General features: G+C 24.1%; 1 long non-coding RNA gene across 2 annotated transcripts in view; it reads right to left on the bottom strand.

Annotated features, from left to right (window-relative positions):
• Positions 1-209: 209 nt before the first annotated feature.
• The window catches only part of LOC114122423 (uncharacterized), a 41,839-nt gene continuing 23,898 nt past the window's right edge, over positions 210-18,150 (bottom strand). For both annotated transcript variants that reach the window (XR_007604025.1, XR_007604026.1), the window contains exons 3-4: positions 13,418-13,711; positions 210-919 (exon numbers count right to left, since the gene is read on the bottom strand). This is a non-coding gene — a long non-coding RNA (uncharacterized LOC114122423). The remainder of the gene's footprint in view (positions 920-13,417; positions 13,712-18,150) is intronic.

Raw genomic sequence — 18,150 nt, 5'->3', positions numbered from 1 at the left:
TAAATAATCCAGTATTCATTAATTTAAACTTAAGTTTTACTAATTAAAAAGTAATTGGTCTAAATCTAAAAGTAACATAACTTAAATTTGTTAATGTTTTTCGTCATTCACCTAAACGGCTAAGCTAATAAAAATAATTGATTATTTAATAAGTTAATAAGAAGTAAATGGCTTGGTTAATGCTTATTGGTTAGACATAGACACAGGCATTTTTACTTTTAGACTTTATTAGATATTTATTAATAATATATTATTATTTAATTATAATCCACGAATTAAGTATGCAGTAAGTACTTTGCATTTCAGATAAGATCAAACGAAAGATATACATAATATAAATAATAATCAAACTAATAAGTTACTAAAAGTTATTTTAGGTTAGTTGAGGAAGTAATGTGAAAACAGTTCTCTCGGCGTCGTTGGTTCTATAAACAGAAAATAAAGGTTAGTAGTTAAAGGATTTATTTTGGATATTTGTATGCATTTATTTTGGAGATTTTAATTAAGATCATTAAAATCCTAACCCTATATTAATAATAATGTTCCTAATATTTATTCTAAGCAGTATTGAAATTTGTGCGTTTTTCTAACATTGCATTACGTCGGTAAATGCTAGGGAACTTGATTACAAAATCGTATTTTTTAACAATTAACAATAACATGATGTAATAGTTTATTAATATACAGTAATTATTAAATATTTCATTTTCTTCTCCACGTTGTTGCTGATAATAACGGCTCAAAATTGAATGTTAAAGAAACCGTCCGGTTCCAACTGTAAAAGTGGTAAATACGCCAACAAATCAGCCGATTAATTTTTATTGATTAATTAAATTTTAACCTCTGCGGCTCCGTCGAGTTTTTGAAGGCGACCTTATAATAAACATCAAAGAAGCCCGCTGCTGCGGCCATAGCTAAGCTGAAATTGAAATAATTATAGTTAAAAACGTACCTATACACAATATTATATATTATTATTGATGGTTTTGTTTTGTGTATACAATTACATAATGTATGCTTGTATATTGTGTATTATTCAGACATGATTAATATATTTCTAAAAAGTATTTGGAATTGTAAATGCTCGATGACTTCATAAAAATCTAGTATTCCGATTAAAGATTTGAAATACTAAAAAGTATTCCAATTCCAAGTAACTTAAATAAAAAGTTGTTTTAGATCAGAGGTTCTCAAACTTTTTTTTTGCATTCTACTCAGGTGTATTTTTAATCAGTCACGTACCACTAATGACTAAAAATAAAACGATCCAAATAGTACAATTAAATACTTAACTTTTTAGTTAAATACATTTATTTTAAATAATATGGCAGTAAATTTCTATAATATAATTGTTTTTATTTATTAGTTTTTTTTAATCAAGACTTGAATTAAATAACAAATTTTGAATAAGATCAGAATCGAATATTTATTTTTAATTTTTCGTTCTACCACCATGCGGCTTTCGTGTAGCACTAGTAGTTTGAGAATCACTGTTTTAGATAATAAAAAAGGATACTTGTCTTCGGGAAAATATGAAATAACGACCAATGTTATAATATTATATTTATTTGTATTTATATTATAATATAACTGTAATATTTTATGATTTACAACATAATAATAAGTATTAAATTATATAAGTATTTTATGAATCATATAAAAATATTCAAAACATTTTAAAATTAATTCAGACTACAGCATTTAATAAATGTAGGAAACAATACTCTAAAGCAGGGGGTCTCCAACCTACGGCCCGCGGCCGGATCCGGCCTGCCAAGCTAATTAATGTTTTGATTGTTTTGAAATATAAAATAAAAAATTATATAAATAAACATACATTTTTTAAATAAATCTTATCTATTCTTATTTATTTTTCAATTTCATAACCTATCTATTCCTAGATAGACAACGATTTTTTTTTTTTTTAGACCACACATTTCTAAAAATTTTGGCCCGCGATGCCAAAGCGTATACCAAATTTGGCCCACCGTAAAAAAAGGTTGGAGACCCCTGCTCTAAAGTATTCCGAATAGTAGTATTCGGAGTACTATTTAAGTCTAATAATATTTTTTATTTAAATTCGAAATAATTGCATATTAAAATAAAACCAATGAATATTATTATTTTATTAATAGCACATAAACAGTATTTTAACCTAAAGTATTAAATTTTACTTGCTTCTTTTCATTTCGATGAGCTATTGAGATTTATGCTTGGTCGTTACAAGTTAGTATCTATACTCTATAGTCAGAATAGGTTGGTGTCTATCGCATTATATAAGTGATTACTTTCGTCTTTTTCAAATCATATTATACTTAGAATTATAATATTTAAGTACAAGTATTATAATCTATTATCTAAGTTATCATATAATTAATATTCTATTATACTATACCTATCAACCTATCTATCATATTACCTGATATTTCAAAGTATATTAGACATAAAAACAAAAAAAAATCATTTCTAGGTTTAAATTATATGATTAATACACGAGAGCTGATAGTAACAAATATAAACAAAATAATAAACGTATTTTATATTTTATTGTATAACTGATCAATTATTAGTTGAAAACTGCGTAGTTATTTTTTTTTTTTTTTTGTGAACTTTATAGAATTTCACAAATGCGAAATACGTTAAATGTAGACGGTAGTAACAAACATCGTTCGTTTTTATTACACAAATATTAAAATTTACTGCGCAACATAATATTATATTTTAAAAATCATTTTTTACTATAAAAGTCACTCAAATTAAATTAGTTATTTATCTTTCCATGAAATAAATTCTTTATTAAACTTTTTTAATCAATCTATCGACATGATCCATTGCTTTCATCGAATCTCAACAGAGAATATTTGTCAATACTTTAATGAATTCTGTATGATTTTATAACATAAATAACTACTTTATTTATCGAAACGTTATAATTGTGTTATCAACAAAAACGTTGGTAACTTAATTAGAACAATTATCTATTAAAAATCAAAAATTGTTGTTATACTACATTATTTACAAATAATAAAAGTGTACACTGTTATGAACTCATATATTATATTATATATTTATACTGTTATAGATTAGAAAAGCATTTGTATGATATTACAACGTACAGACAACTGTTGCACAATAAATTTATATATTGTTTTTATTTAAAATAAATACGTCTCAACTCGCAAGACCAACGCCATAAAAATAATCATTCCTCTGAAGTGAAACATTTATTTGATGCTGCAAAAAATTATCTCGTTCATTCTGTGTTTGCACTAAATTATTAAAACTTTACATTCAGTATTGGAATATAGTTGGTAATTGGTATTATATGCATAAATCGATTTCTAAAATAGTGAATTGAAAAATCTAAAAATAACAAAATCAAAGAAACTGTTTCGTAAATCAACCTAACCTGACGCATATCCACGTGCTATTTGATTCGTTTTCATCACATAATTTACTCGGTGACCCTACACACATCTCGATTCAAAACAGTATGAAAAAATTAAAATTATTATTTTGCAAATATTATAATAATATTTATTAATCGTATTTTTCTGGTAGTGAATACACTAATTTAAAGTAAAATACTTCTTTTTTTTGAGAGATAGTTGAAAGTCATTTTTTAACATTTCATACATTCCAAACCCTACTTTTACATATACTTTTCAAAAGGCCATCTAACACTAAAAATTAATTTGGTGAGTTTTATAATATTAAAAGAATTATAGTTGTATAAATTATATATTGTTAGTGCGACTAAACAGTGACGTAATTACAAAGGGTATGGTATTGTATCAATTGTATCCAGCCAAATTAATTTTTATTTTTAAAAAGAGCTGATTGACATTATTGTTTCAAATATTAATATAATAATACTTCTTGAGTATCATAACTTATAGAAATAATAAAAAAAAAAAACCAAATTTCTGTATCATTAATAATTTTGTAAGTTATTTGATATCACTTTACAGTATAGAATAAAGTAAAAGTTTTTATTTTTTAAATTAAATAAACTAACTATCAATTAATTTACATAAATATAAGTTAATGTGTTTATATTTTCCTATCTATAAGACAGCTTTGAACTTTTAAATTTTTTTAGTCATCTCAAAAATGACTATTTTAGAAAATAAAGTATATTTAATCAACATTCTACACTAATTCCTTAGCCTTGAGCAGTTAATTCAAATGTTTATTCTGGAAACATAAAAATTGATACCTAATTATCTTATACACTTATAAATTGATTTATGATATTATCAATCCATAAGTACTAGTTTAACAGAAAATGAAACATATTTGTTTATAGTGGTTTTTACGGTATTATACTATTATCTAACTTATCATACAATCATATTATTGGAGTGCATAATATTAACCGGCAAAACGGACCTTATGACAACGTAACAACTGAAATCGTTTATCATACAAAGGTTATACACCTACTTATATGTATATTGTATACATGATATATTAAATCGGTTTTGAAATATCTACCTGCAGTCAAAAATTACGGTTTTACCCGTTATCGTCTAAGAAAAACGAGGCACTAACTTAAAAAGTCTATATTAGCATATTACAGTAGCTGTACGCACACACCGGTGGTCGAGACCTTTATTTTAAATAAATAATGATAAATACGAAGAGGAAACAACACGCACGTGCGCACTTCCATAAGATATAAAATACCGATTTCTCAGAGAAATATGATAAATTTAAAATACCAATATTGAGCGTAGAAGTATATTGTAATACCCTGACTTCTTATATATTATTTATAAACACGTTTGCGTATAATAAGAGTGAAAAATATAAAAAAAGGCGTTGGGATCAAATCGTGTGATATCTATCACTGCAGCAAAGCTATACACATCCACCTTTTTCATGTATAATCTAGTTGCATGTATATTATGTATTTTTAGCTATTCAATAAACTTTTATTTAAAATAAATAACAACATCATAATACAGTATGTCTTGGAATTTTTGTAAATCAACAAACTGTTTATGAACAGCGTTGTTCAATTAGTTTAATTTGATAGAAATAATTATATTTGTCAATATTCAATCATTTTCTTTTCTTTTTATGGCCGTATCCCATCACTTATCGGAACAGCTGGTTGCTCGGGAAATTGCTTAGTGAGCCAAATATTCAATAATTTAATAATACCTATACAAATTTTACGCTCTATATAGTCGAAACAATTGTAAACTTCGTAAAAGACTTTAAGCTTAACAAAATTTTTAAATTAAAAATATAAAAATTAAAAAAATGCCTGTGAATGAGAAATACAGATTTAGTTTTTAGGATAACTCACGCGATAAGGTTTACCATGTTTAAATAAAATAGTGCTTTTAAAATTAAATTCTCAAACTGTTTTGAACAAAGAATGAATAATGACTTTACCATAATTAGATAAACTAAGTGCTTGGGGAGGGGGAGACTATAGAAAATTATTGTAACTATTTAGTATTTAGCCTCTTGAGTATAACTTACCAAGATGCTCAAAGTATAAAAATAATATATTATATATATTTATTTTAATTTTGTCATTAGTTTTATAAATAAAAAAATATTTTAATAATTTGTTTCAAGTTTTGAAAAATATGCCATTATAATAATATTATTTATTTTCATTCAATGAATGCATATTATATTTTTCCATGGTAACAGTATGATAAAACTGTGCTGAAACTTATTTCTCTTCATGTTCTGTGACATTATAATATCATATTACCAGTAATACTCAAATTAAAATAGTTGACTTTTATAAAATCAATATTCAGCTGGAGATCACTGTATTCAAAGATAGAAACACAATCAAGAACTGTCGAAAATGAAATAAATTGTGATATATAAAAAAAAAAGTTAAAAATATATTAACCAACTTATTTAAACATTTACAAGTAGTCAATATCTTAGACCATTATCTCGGTAACTTGTGAACGCAGTTTCTCAGCTATGCGTTAATGGAGATGTGACTACGGACAAGGATAACCTTCCTAGACAGTCAAGAACTCAAGACATTTCTTCCATATTATTATAACATAGAGCTTTTTATATTTCTATCTAAAAATATTCTCTAAACTATGTATAAACTATTCAAACTGTTATCGTGTTTATTTGTTAATGCTTTGTCCAGTAAAATACTCGCTTTCTCAACCTTTTACTCCCACTATAAAAAAAATCTTTCAAATATACGCCTATAGACTAACACGCAATAAAGTTTATAAGTTAGTGAATTTAATATTTTTCTAAAATATTAACTTATACGTATAGTCAATGGGTTGTGGTTAGAAAAATAATTTAAAAATAATAATGTAAATAGCGTGTATGTAATACACGTAATAAAATTATAAAAAATAAATATAATTCTCAAGATTTAATTATATTTATAATTGAATGCATTTTATAATATCTATACGTAGGTACTCGGATTATCATGTTTTAATATACAACTAAAAAATAATTTTATTTTTTTTTTGAAGACATTTTTAGATTTTAATATCCTTATACATCTTCCTCCTTAATTCCTCATATTTAAACTCTCTATTCAAACCCAAATTAAGGAACAATTGAGCCCCAGGACACCATAAGTTTAGTAGTCCCCCTTTTAACCTTAACTTCAAAACAATTGTATCACTTTATTCTAAGGACCGTATAATTTTGTTATAGGTACACAAAAAAATATATAATATATAAGAGTATAAGACTATAATATTAAATAATAATTATGTAATAACTTATTATATACATATTGTATACATATTGTATAGGTATAAAAAGGAAACACTGTATTGGTGCTAAAGAATTTTTATTTTATAATTAATTATTACCTACTTTACCCTCTAAAATTTTTTTAACTGTTTTGAATGCATTAAAAAAACATATTTTAGAGATAAAAATAGAGCCCCTAAATGAGCCTGGGAACGTGCCCCCTGCCTTCCCTTAATCCGGGCTAGACTGTATTAGTTGTAAATATAGAATTTTGTATTGAATTGTTTCTTTATTAATGTTTCTATTATTATAATATGCTTTAATTATAGCATTAAAATTAAAAAATATCTGTTAATAAAAAATATATATATATCCTAACATGTACCAAAAGGATTAATAAGGAGTAAGTACTAATTACACAACTACAGTATTACTTGGATTGTACTATTTACACTTAATGTTACTAAATAAAAAACATAGATTAGAACAGTCAGTATAATAAATAATTAACACTTATTTTCCACCCGCAATTTTTCAAAAATTCAATACGATTTTTGAATTAATACTTAATATTTAAAGGTATCTAAGATTCTAAATTAATTACACAGGTGTAATATAATATTGTAAATTTAAATAAAATACCTACTTTTTTAACACAAATTTTATTTTTTATAAATTTAAAATTATTTATTGATGTTAATTAATATAATTATATTAATTAATATCAATAAATTTTAATAAAAATATGTAATTACCCATGTAAATTTAAATGGCCTAATTTTTATATTGCATAATACTTATTGATTGTTTTGATTGTTGCGCCAGACATAAAAACTAATTATTTTTATAATAGTCGCTCAATTTCTATTTACAGTCCTTTAATACTTCCATCATATTCAATAATTGTATTTTACATAAATTACCCAGAAATAAATTAAAAATTATTATATTTTATCGTATGATGGTCATGAAGTTATAAACATCGTATGTATCTATTTTAAAAATACATTTATCAAATCAAGGTTTAAATTTTAGGTATTACCATTGATAAATAAATAAATACCTAACCGTTTTGAATGCGTACTGAAATTGCTTGTTTAATCATTCAAAATTATTTATTTTGTTAATTATATAATAATTATAAATTAACTAAAATCGTTAAACTAAAATATATGAATACATTACTCTTAACTACATCCGTGAACACGTAAATATAGACAATAATATATTATTATGTATGTACCCACATGCCACACATATATTAAGTAAACAGATTTAATTATTTGTATTTACGCGAACCTCAGTATCCTAGGGATATCGATTGGATTCCCGGTAGGACGATCAATTTATGGTATTATGGTGCTTGAACCGATTAGACTTAGTATAGTTAGTAATTAGTTTTTAATAAATTCATTTTGATTACTCACCTATTACAAGTTATTATTTATTACACAACAATATTTAGGTGTCGAAAAAACAAAAATAATTATTTTTTTCTTATAATAATTGATTTTTAGATATTAATCTACCGTTATATGATTTACTGCACTACGCAAATAATTATAATAAAATAAAATTTAAAAACTACCCGATGCTATGTTATATTATACTCTTTATCTAAATCTATAACCATAAATACTAATATTTGAATATGAACTTAAATGAAATGAATTTCAACTTATTTTGAAAAGTAATAGAGTAGCTAGTAGGAGCTACTTATAGAGTAAACTTGAAAGATTTGTATGGAGTATTTTATTGCCAATGAAATGAATGCACTAAATTATTTATGGGGAAGCATCTGTGTAACAAGGGCAAAGTATAAAAGGGTCACGACACCCGGGATGCCACAGATCCCCGACGCACAGACTGGTACCTATAGACAGTTCGCTCCTGGGACATAGTATATGGTCAACTTTCTAAACGGATATTATTCCCTACCACTAAGTACCTGCACCTGGAGTATGGACACGTGAACAATATAGACTTCTACAGATTTCAATTTAATCCGCAAAATAATTTTTATTATAAGAAATGAGTGCTATAAGCAGGTCATTTAATTATATTATTATAAGAGTATTATATGAATATTGCATTTAAAAATATTTACAAAAAGAATTACTTAATAAAAAAATTAAAATGCCTAATATCAATACAAATTACAACCAGGCATAACAAGGATTACCAAATATTAATTTCTTATCATTTTTTTTTTTTAAAAAAAACACAACATTGTATAGCCACCACTTGGGGTTGACTTTATAGTTAGCAACAATTTTAAAGGAGTCAGGAGTTCATAACTCATCTTGTACACTTCACTTCTTCAAATAATAAAACATTAAGATAATATAAATGTTTTTTTTTTCGATAATTTAAAATTGTTGAGAAATATTGGTGGTTTTATAAATTTATATGTTTTAAATATACACAAATATATGTTATTTTTATATAAGAAGGAATGGTTAAATTATGTTACTCAAAGGCGGAAAATGTTTAAATTCAGTTCTATGAATACTGAATGCGTATACAATTGAACCTGTTTGGTAATGTATATTGAATATTAATACTTCATACTGCTATATAAATATATAATTTACGAGTATGATAGTTAGAATAATTGTAATAATACCATTGTATATAGAGTAAATAACATATAGTATGTATTTAATGATACTATATAATAAATCCGAAAATATTATGAATATTATGCATATTAGTTATTATAGTATAATATATTCGGATATTCCTTATTACTTCAATCGTTACAAGTCAATTATTCGAAAGATATAAACAATAAGCGTCATAAACTTTTCACATAATAAATATTATGCATAGTATTTTTTTTATAAATGTTTAAATATTAATATTTTAATATATGTTTTCACAATATTGACTTAAAAAGCAAATCTGATTTACTCTGATTTTATTTAAACATAATAATTGACAAGCTAATAATATTTAGTTTTTACAGACGCAGATTGATATTTTATTATATTCTACTTTTTTTACTATATTTTTGTACAAGTGATGAATTGAAAGATATAGTAACCCCAAACCAGTGGTGAACCAAGCAATTTTCACTGAGGAGGAATGTATTTTATAATTACTAATACATTTAAATGAACTTTAATGATCTAAAGACAAAACTGGCTTTTAAATGTGTAAATTGAGTATTTTTCAATAATTAGAATAAATTTAAATTGGAACACAATAATAAGAAGTTGTTTAATAAAAATGACAACATTAAACTAAAAAAATTTATAAAATTTATTAAAATATTCAAAATTCGACAAAAAAAAAAAAAAAAAAATAATGAGGGGGATATAACCCCTAACCTCCTCTCCTGGCACGTTTTTACCCCAAATATTCAGTGTTATGTTATTATGGAATGCCGTAAGTATTATGTAAATTTAATTTTTTTGTTTATACTGCAGTTGAAAGATTTTTTTTTTGTTTTTATAAATGCGTTTTTACTAGTCTTATTTTCAAAACAAACAGCAGTACAAAACTATCTAAATTGGTTAGTTAGTGTGTCTTTTATGATGCGGTTTGAGTTTTGTTATATAATCTTAAATGCGATTTATAATTTTTTCGTTTGCTATGTTCTGATTTCTTTGTGTATCATTCTTTGCAAATTGCTGTGACAAATTAATATTGTTTGAAATGGGTGGTGTGATTCTTGTTCCGTATATAATGATTCATGAATATCTAACCGTTAATAGATAACTTTGTAATACTTTATATTTTAACATATTATCTTAGTAATTTAAATATATTAAACATATATTATCGATATATAGTCGTATTTAGCAATGTAAGCAATACATTTCATACATATATATTTTTTGTAATCTTTAGATTACTCATCAATCTTTGCATCTACGACTGGTTAGATAAGTTTTTTATTTATTTTTCTATGGGCTAAAAAATAATATTATATTAAAATATTTCAAATTTATAAGCATTAAATATACATTTATAATAAAAACAAATCATTAATACATGTTGAAAAAAGTATAAATAATATGATTTAAATAAAACGTTATTACAACTGAAGGTATCAATAATTAAATCATATATTATTTTGGATCGAGTGTTTTAGGCGATCAAATAATTTTTAAAAAAGGTGTTTTAAACTACTTTACAAACTATTTTCTTATATACTTATAAAATATTTAAATATTGTGAAAATATATTTTTGGTATCTATGTGAAACAATGTGACATACTTAAAAAAGATCTGCAATATTGCAATTATTAAAAAAAAATTGTACAGAAATATCGCTAAAATATATTTTAAATTATCTTCGATATAATCTACAATGTTGCGATACCTACATTTTTTTCCAAAATATACTATTTAAAATAGTGTATAGGTACTCAAAAAATAAGTAGGCAGTTGAGGTAGGTACTAAGTACAATATTTTGTCATGGTATGTTTTTTATTTTAACAAATGCAGATATAGCCCTTAACTCTTAAATCAACTAATTATAAAAACTATAAACACAAATTCTTAAAACGAACTTAACTTCTATGTACGTATTTAAATGTTTAAACTAACTAAATTCAAATTAGTTTTTCCCACATATCTGAACTATTTAAGTTATTTCATTGTCGTATAAAATTATACACGCTCAGTATAATAAACTTGACATGCTATTGCGCTATAGCTACACAATTATGTAAATTAATAGTAATTTTACTGAAAAAATGATTACGTCTCATGTCTAAGTTGTCCACTAAAGAAAAAAACAATAAATTATCATTATCACGAAAATATAGTTTATAAGTTTTATAACAATGAATGAATGTTAAATAAATGCAAACATGAAAATAAAACGTGTATTTTTGCATTTTAATTTTTATATTATTATTTCATGTGTGACTATTTTATAAAGGGAAAGTAAAGCAATTCGTTTTCAAAATTTATTGAGTTAAAAATTAATTTATTTGTGTGGTCTATAAAGTATAGCTTTTTTTGTAAATTTATATTTTATAATTAATTCCACATATACAGGAGATTATAATACATAGGTATTGTTAAATTATGAATTTTATTTTTGTAAGAAATTATCAAAATTAAATATTTATTCACTGTTTTCGATTGACTAGAAAATACTAATTACTTAATAATAATAAAAATAAAACATTGTTATTTATTTGATTTAATAACTTCATCATTGAGTAAGTTATGTAATGAAAAAAAAATGTATTGAAGTGTAATTCAATGTTATAACTTAATATTTATTTATATTATTATTAGTAATACAATAGGACCAGTAGGTATTGAACTTAAGTGTAAAATAACACATATATTATTTTCCTAGTAAATAATATAGTTTCACGTTCCTACGAATAATATTGTTTGAATTACAACTTAATAACTTAAATCGTTATTTTTCATTTTAATATTAACCATAGAACTTCAAATGCCTAAAAAAAATGTTAAATCTATTTTCAATATTTTTAAATTTGTATAAGTAAAACTTATAAACTTATAAGGAACTTTCTATTACATTTTTAAACGTTTTGACTAAACATACATTCTTTATGGAAATATATATAAAAAAACAACGCATAATATCATTGTAAATTATTTCTCAATTTAGAATCTGAAAATACAACTATAAAACAGAATTGAAGGATATTTCTTAATTTATTTATCTCAGGTATCTATGTTATACATATCTATTAATTATTATATTGGCATTATGATTATCGATAAACTAAATCTATAAACTACATTTTGATTAAGATACAGATATAAGCTTTAAAATCAATAAACTTATCAAGTAAGTCTTAACGATCTTCTTGAATAAATAAATAAATCAATCAATTAAAAAAAAAACTTGAGAAAACGAAATAACATTGTTAGGTTCAGATTCGGAATATTAGCGACGAGCCTTATTTTTTTCACCGTTCCTCACGCGCGTGCGTCTACACACGCACATACACTTACATCTAACATTTGGATTGTATAACAAATAGATTTTCACATAAAATGACGTGATGTGTTCATGGTCAAACTATGGAAACAATAAAATTGAGTTCGGCGATAAACAATGGGAATATTAATATTTTATAATTTACCTCACCCGTAGCGCAATAATTATTGTTCGATTGGTCACGTATAAACATGTGATCTGATACTTTTAGAGTAACAGTAGCTTGTACAATATAATATATGGTTTGAACTGATTATTTCTAATCAACGTCGTTAAACAATGGTTTTTGTTTACTGACGAATGATAGTTGTTGTTATACGAGAATTTGTATTTTGTTAATAGTTACACTAAATTGTATCGACTTTTATGTTTTTAGAACGTTCGTAATTTTATTATTTGAATTTTATTTATTTACTGAAATAAAAACTATTTTAAATTCTCAAAAATCTTAAAATGCAAAAAATGAAATTTTTCTCACATCCTTCCAAAAACTACTTCATAATAATAAAATATTGTAAAACCGATAGCAATATTATACCTTCTATACTCACCCTACTTGAAATTTAAATTACATTACGAGTTTAAAATATTAATTGTACAGGGAAACCTTAATATTATGTTTTAAGGAAGCTTATCAACCCCCAGTGGCCCAGTCGATCTATTGGTATCAATAATATTTTATAGATTAGGTACGGTTTGGTCAATAAAATTTAAATTTATCATTTTGTAAAAAAAAAATTACATTTAAGAAATCTAACCTTCAGATCGGAGAATTGACACGTCATCAAATATAACTTTAAAATAAGCATTTTTGTGTTCTCCACCGTTGAGGACAGCGTAACTCGTTTCACATTTTGGTCCCACCTTTTTGTGATATTCAGCACACGCCAATGCAACATTAGTTAGGAGCCAATATGTTCTATTTTGACCATGGAGGTTGTAACCAAATATTCTGTACAGGTGCGGCACAGACGGAATGGGATATCGTGTGTGTCAAATGGAGCGGCATCGTAGTTTTGGGTACATTAAACAAGTCATCGTTGGAAGTCAAACTATAAATATAATAATAATAATAAATGAGTGTATGTATATTAGTTTAGAATGATTTGCATAAAAAATTATATACAGCACATAAACCAAATCACAAATACCAATTTACTCTAGTTATGTATTATTTTTTCATTTGGGTCGTCGTTTTCGTAAGACTACAAATGAAACCGTTTAAATTTCGTTTTAATAATTTATAAATACAGCATACTTATGTTATGAATATTTAATTTTTTATTATGTCATATAAAATTCATGGAATATTTTCTTATACAGAATAATGCACTATTATATTATTACGTTTGCTTGAATATAATTAAAAAGTAGACATTTTCAAAAAAACACCTGTTCATATAATATTTTTTTTCAATTTAAAATTATTTTACAAATTTAGTTCATTTTAAATATAATATTATATAGAATTGTAAACAAAATATTAAAATCATAATATGTAGGAACTTAGATTTTATTTTTAAGATCAGTTTAAGTTTTAGCTACTTTAGGAAAATCTAAAATGACATTACGGATGAAATAACCACCTCAATCTCATATCATACTCTATTATGATACTACTGAGTGTAATATATTTATATGGTATTAGGTAATTATTAAGAGGATGTTAGCGCACTATTTGTTTTCTCTCTTTGACCCATTTACAACATATTACATTTTCGTTCAATAAAGCTAACCTCGTGTTGTTAGCTTAATTATTAAAGTGAATAATTTAGGTAGGTATCGCCTACCTTAAAGTTAAGAACATTATTTATGTTTGTAAGTTAACTTTTCTATGATGTTTCAATATTGAAGCAATAAGGTATGAGAATTTTTAATCTGTAATATTTTACATAATATTTATAACTTGCATAACAATTGAAATATCGTAAAAAACCCAACGTATAAACGCAGATACTAGATAGTATTATTAACTTATTAAAAGAGTCAATATTCACTCTTATACAAAATCTAATTTACGTGGAGAGAAAAAAAATAAATGGTGCGCTGACATTCTTTTAATGATGAATGAAATATGAAAATTATTTTTTTTCTAGGTTTGTAACTATACGAGTATAACAAAATAAATGTAAGTATAATTAAGTATAACAAGAATTTAACATGCATAAAAATGTATAACTTACCAAGCATAACATGTTACTTATGCATACTGCACACCTTATAATATATTTGTACCTATATAAGTTATGCATTTCTCATGTCCAATCATAACAAAATAGTAATAAAAAAGATCAAACTTTGTGTTTTAAACTATATTATTTATAATAACTTTAGAATGTTAAGTGTTTAAAAGGTTCTTTATGTGAATTATAATTTAATTAAAGTATTAATTACTCTATCATCAAGTTTTGAATGCTCTATGGAAACTTGTAAACTCAAAATTAATATAAATCATTTTAAATAATTATTTAACTTTCAATATTTTTTTTTATTAAAAAATTAAAATGATATAGTATGTACTTAATACACATATATACTTTAAAAAAAAGTAATAAAATATATTAATGAAATCTATATTTTAAATTACTTTTTATTTAGTATTTAGATTAAAAAAACTGGGATTTGAATCATATTTTTTATTAGTTAGCTAGGTGTACTAATGTTTTACACTTTTATGAGAAGTGAATTGATCAAAAATGTAAATATTGAATATTTAAAAAAATATACGACTTGTAATTTTCTTTGAATGTTAGTATACGTTTTACATAATTTTATTAAATGCTTGCAAGTTAGTTCATATTCAATATTTTTCTTTTTAAATTAAAGTTAAAATAGCGTAAAATACTCTGCAAGGAGAACTTTGTAGATCATGCTAAACAAATATCAAAAGCTATACAGACATAATAGTATTTGGGAGCTGTATGTCACTCTTGTTTTGTTTCACTCCATGAGCATTCACCTTTAGTACAAAGTTTGATCAGTTCAGAGTTCTTAGATTTTTACTTTCAGTTTTACAAGAATTAGTTGAATGTGTTAAGTATCTATATCTTTAATGTATTTATGTATACATATCGTAAATAGGTATCTCTAGTTTTATGAGACACAAACTAGGTAAAATTATAGTCTATTATAATAAAATAATGGTTATGATGAAAATTAACTATATCTAGGTCTGTGAGTCTTAGAACTTATTTGTAAAATTTTATATCCGATCAATCAATTATAATTTTAAGAATAATTGAATTATTCACCACTTTATCAATGCTAGAGTTTAAGTTTAAACTAATTATTTTAAGTTTATAACTTACCAAATAATACAATTTATAAAAAAACAACCAATATATAAATATGTAATTATGTAAAATAGTATCGGCGTTGATAAATATTAAAATACGAAATTGAGTGCAAAAGGTTAAATTTTTGGTAAGACTTAAGTGACACTATATAGTTTATTAATAATGTATTGATTGAAAAAAATATTGGTTGCTATGAAGCTATTGCCTCAATCCCTCTGCACACCTCAATTATAGCTATTAACATACAAATAGTTATTATTTACGTCAATTATATTATTTACATTCATAGTTTATTTTATATCTATATTAAGCAAACAGAGTAAAATACTGTTTATAAACACCCATAATGTCATAAAACATATAACATGGTCGAGTCATATTATTTGTTGACCAAACCTCTTATCATTTGTTTTTATATCGTAACTATCGAGAATACTGCGCTCCATAAACACAATTTTAAGTAATTCAAAATTTTGAGAAAGCTTCATCCGTTTTATTAAATGTCAGTAAAAAAAAAAAAATCGTAATCTATTAATAATTCTAGTCATAATTGAAAGCTTAATACTATATATTAAATAGTATAAATTACAGATGAAAATAGTTTTCCACATCTAATCGACTAAATTTTAGTTAAGTTAGGAGTTTAGGACTAAGGTTTACAATGTCTTAATGGCTACTGCACGTGGTTTATCAAATAATTTATGAATTCCTTCTTTTATATATTATTCAAGTAATCTATACGGTTAGACATAAGTCATACTACCCATACATTTATTGATTTATTTATGTCTGTAAAAGAATTACAAGTAACAAATTTAATCGCATGCTTCATTGGAGAGTGATTTTGGTGGTTGTGGTAAAATAAAGAAGTGATGGACAAAGGTTAAACTTTAATACTTCCAATTAGATATAGAAATAATATTTTTAACATAGTGAAGAGGGTGGAAGACTGATATACCTTTAAACGACTTCTTAATAACTTTCCAATAGTGTTAAATATATGTTCAATGAAACAAAAGCACAAACAAAACTTCTTCAGTTAGTAGTTACTCACATTGATTCGAAACATCTAAACGTTTTTCAAGTTTAAAACGTTTTAGAAAACTTACTACAACTGGATAATAAAATATATTGTAGCCTTGAAGGATTATTTGTTTTCGTTCAATTTAAATTAAATTTAAAATACTAATAAAAAACGTGATAAAGGAATAAAGGATCGTAATTGTTAATAAAATTATTAGAATCTAACCGTTTTATTGGATTTCAATAATTAATTACTAATTAAAAAAAGTACAGAATAAAATTAATTTAAGTTCAATATGAATATATAATAATATAATACTATTACTGAAGTCAACGTATTAAAATTGCATTTAATAGAACTAATTTTATTTTTTTTTTTTATTAAAATAGAGCAATATATATTCTGTATTCATAATGAATATTATAATAAAGAAAAATAAATGCAATTTACAATACTAGGATAGTGGGCGTGAGATAAGGTAACGTCCTACAGAGACACGACTTCAAAGATTCAAACTCTAGTTTTTATTTTTAATAGAAGTTACACTCAATAAATTACTGGATAAATGCCCAACTTCGGGTTTCGTGCAGTATAATATGATTATAATTCATAATATACGGACAATATGATGTACTTATATAGTAATAAATTATCGAGTGCACAATCTATGTTTTGTATTGAAATACTGAGGTGTGTCTATATAAATGAAATAGTTATTATACAATAAAAAACTACAATATTTTAAATTTTGTAATATTTTATGTTTAATTTGAATGTAAAATGAACTTAAAAAAATAATAAAATAATGTGATATTGGATAAACATACGTATGGTACTTACATATCTAAATTGGAATTAAAATGTAATTAACATTTGAAATGTTTAAAGACATATTTAATGTATTTTGTTTTAAATGTAACATTTTTGTTTTTTGTTTACTACAATTTTATACTTCTAAACCAATTCAGTAGGTAATCAACATTTTTTCTGTACATGAAACAATTAACAATTATGACACAACATGAAAAATATAGAAAAATATTAATTAGGTCTATGCTGATTTAAGTAACTGTGAACATTTTATGTTAAACTAGTGATGAACTAATATTACTATGACTAGTAAATAAATTTATTTCGTAAAATGTTAATAATTTAATAAAATAAGCGATTA

Source organism: Aphis gossypii, chromosome 2, assembly GCF_020184175.1.
Source record: "Aphis gossypii isolate Hap1 chromosome 2, ASM2018417v2, whole genome shotgun sequence".
Classification (NCBI taxonomy): domain Eukaryota; kingdom Metazoa; phylum Arthropoda; class Insecta; order Hemiptera; family Aphididae; genus Aphis; species Aphis gossypii.
This window is presented reverse-complemented; position numbering and strand designations above follow the sequence as displayed.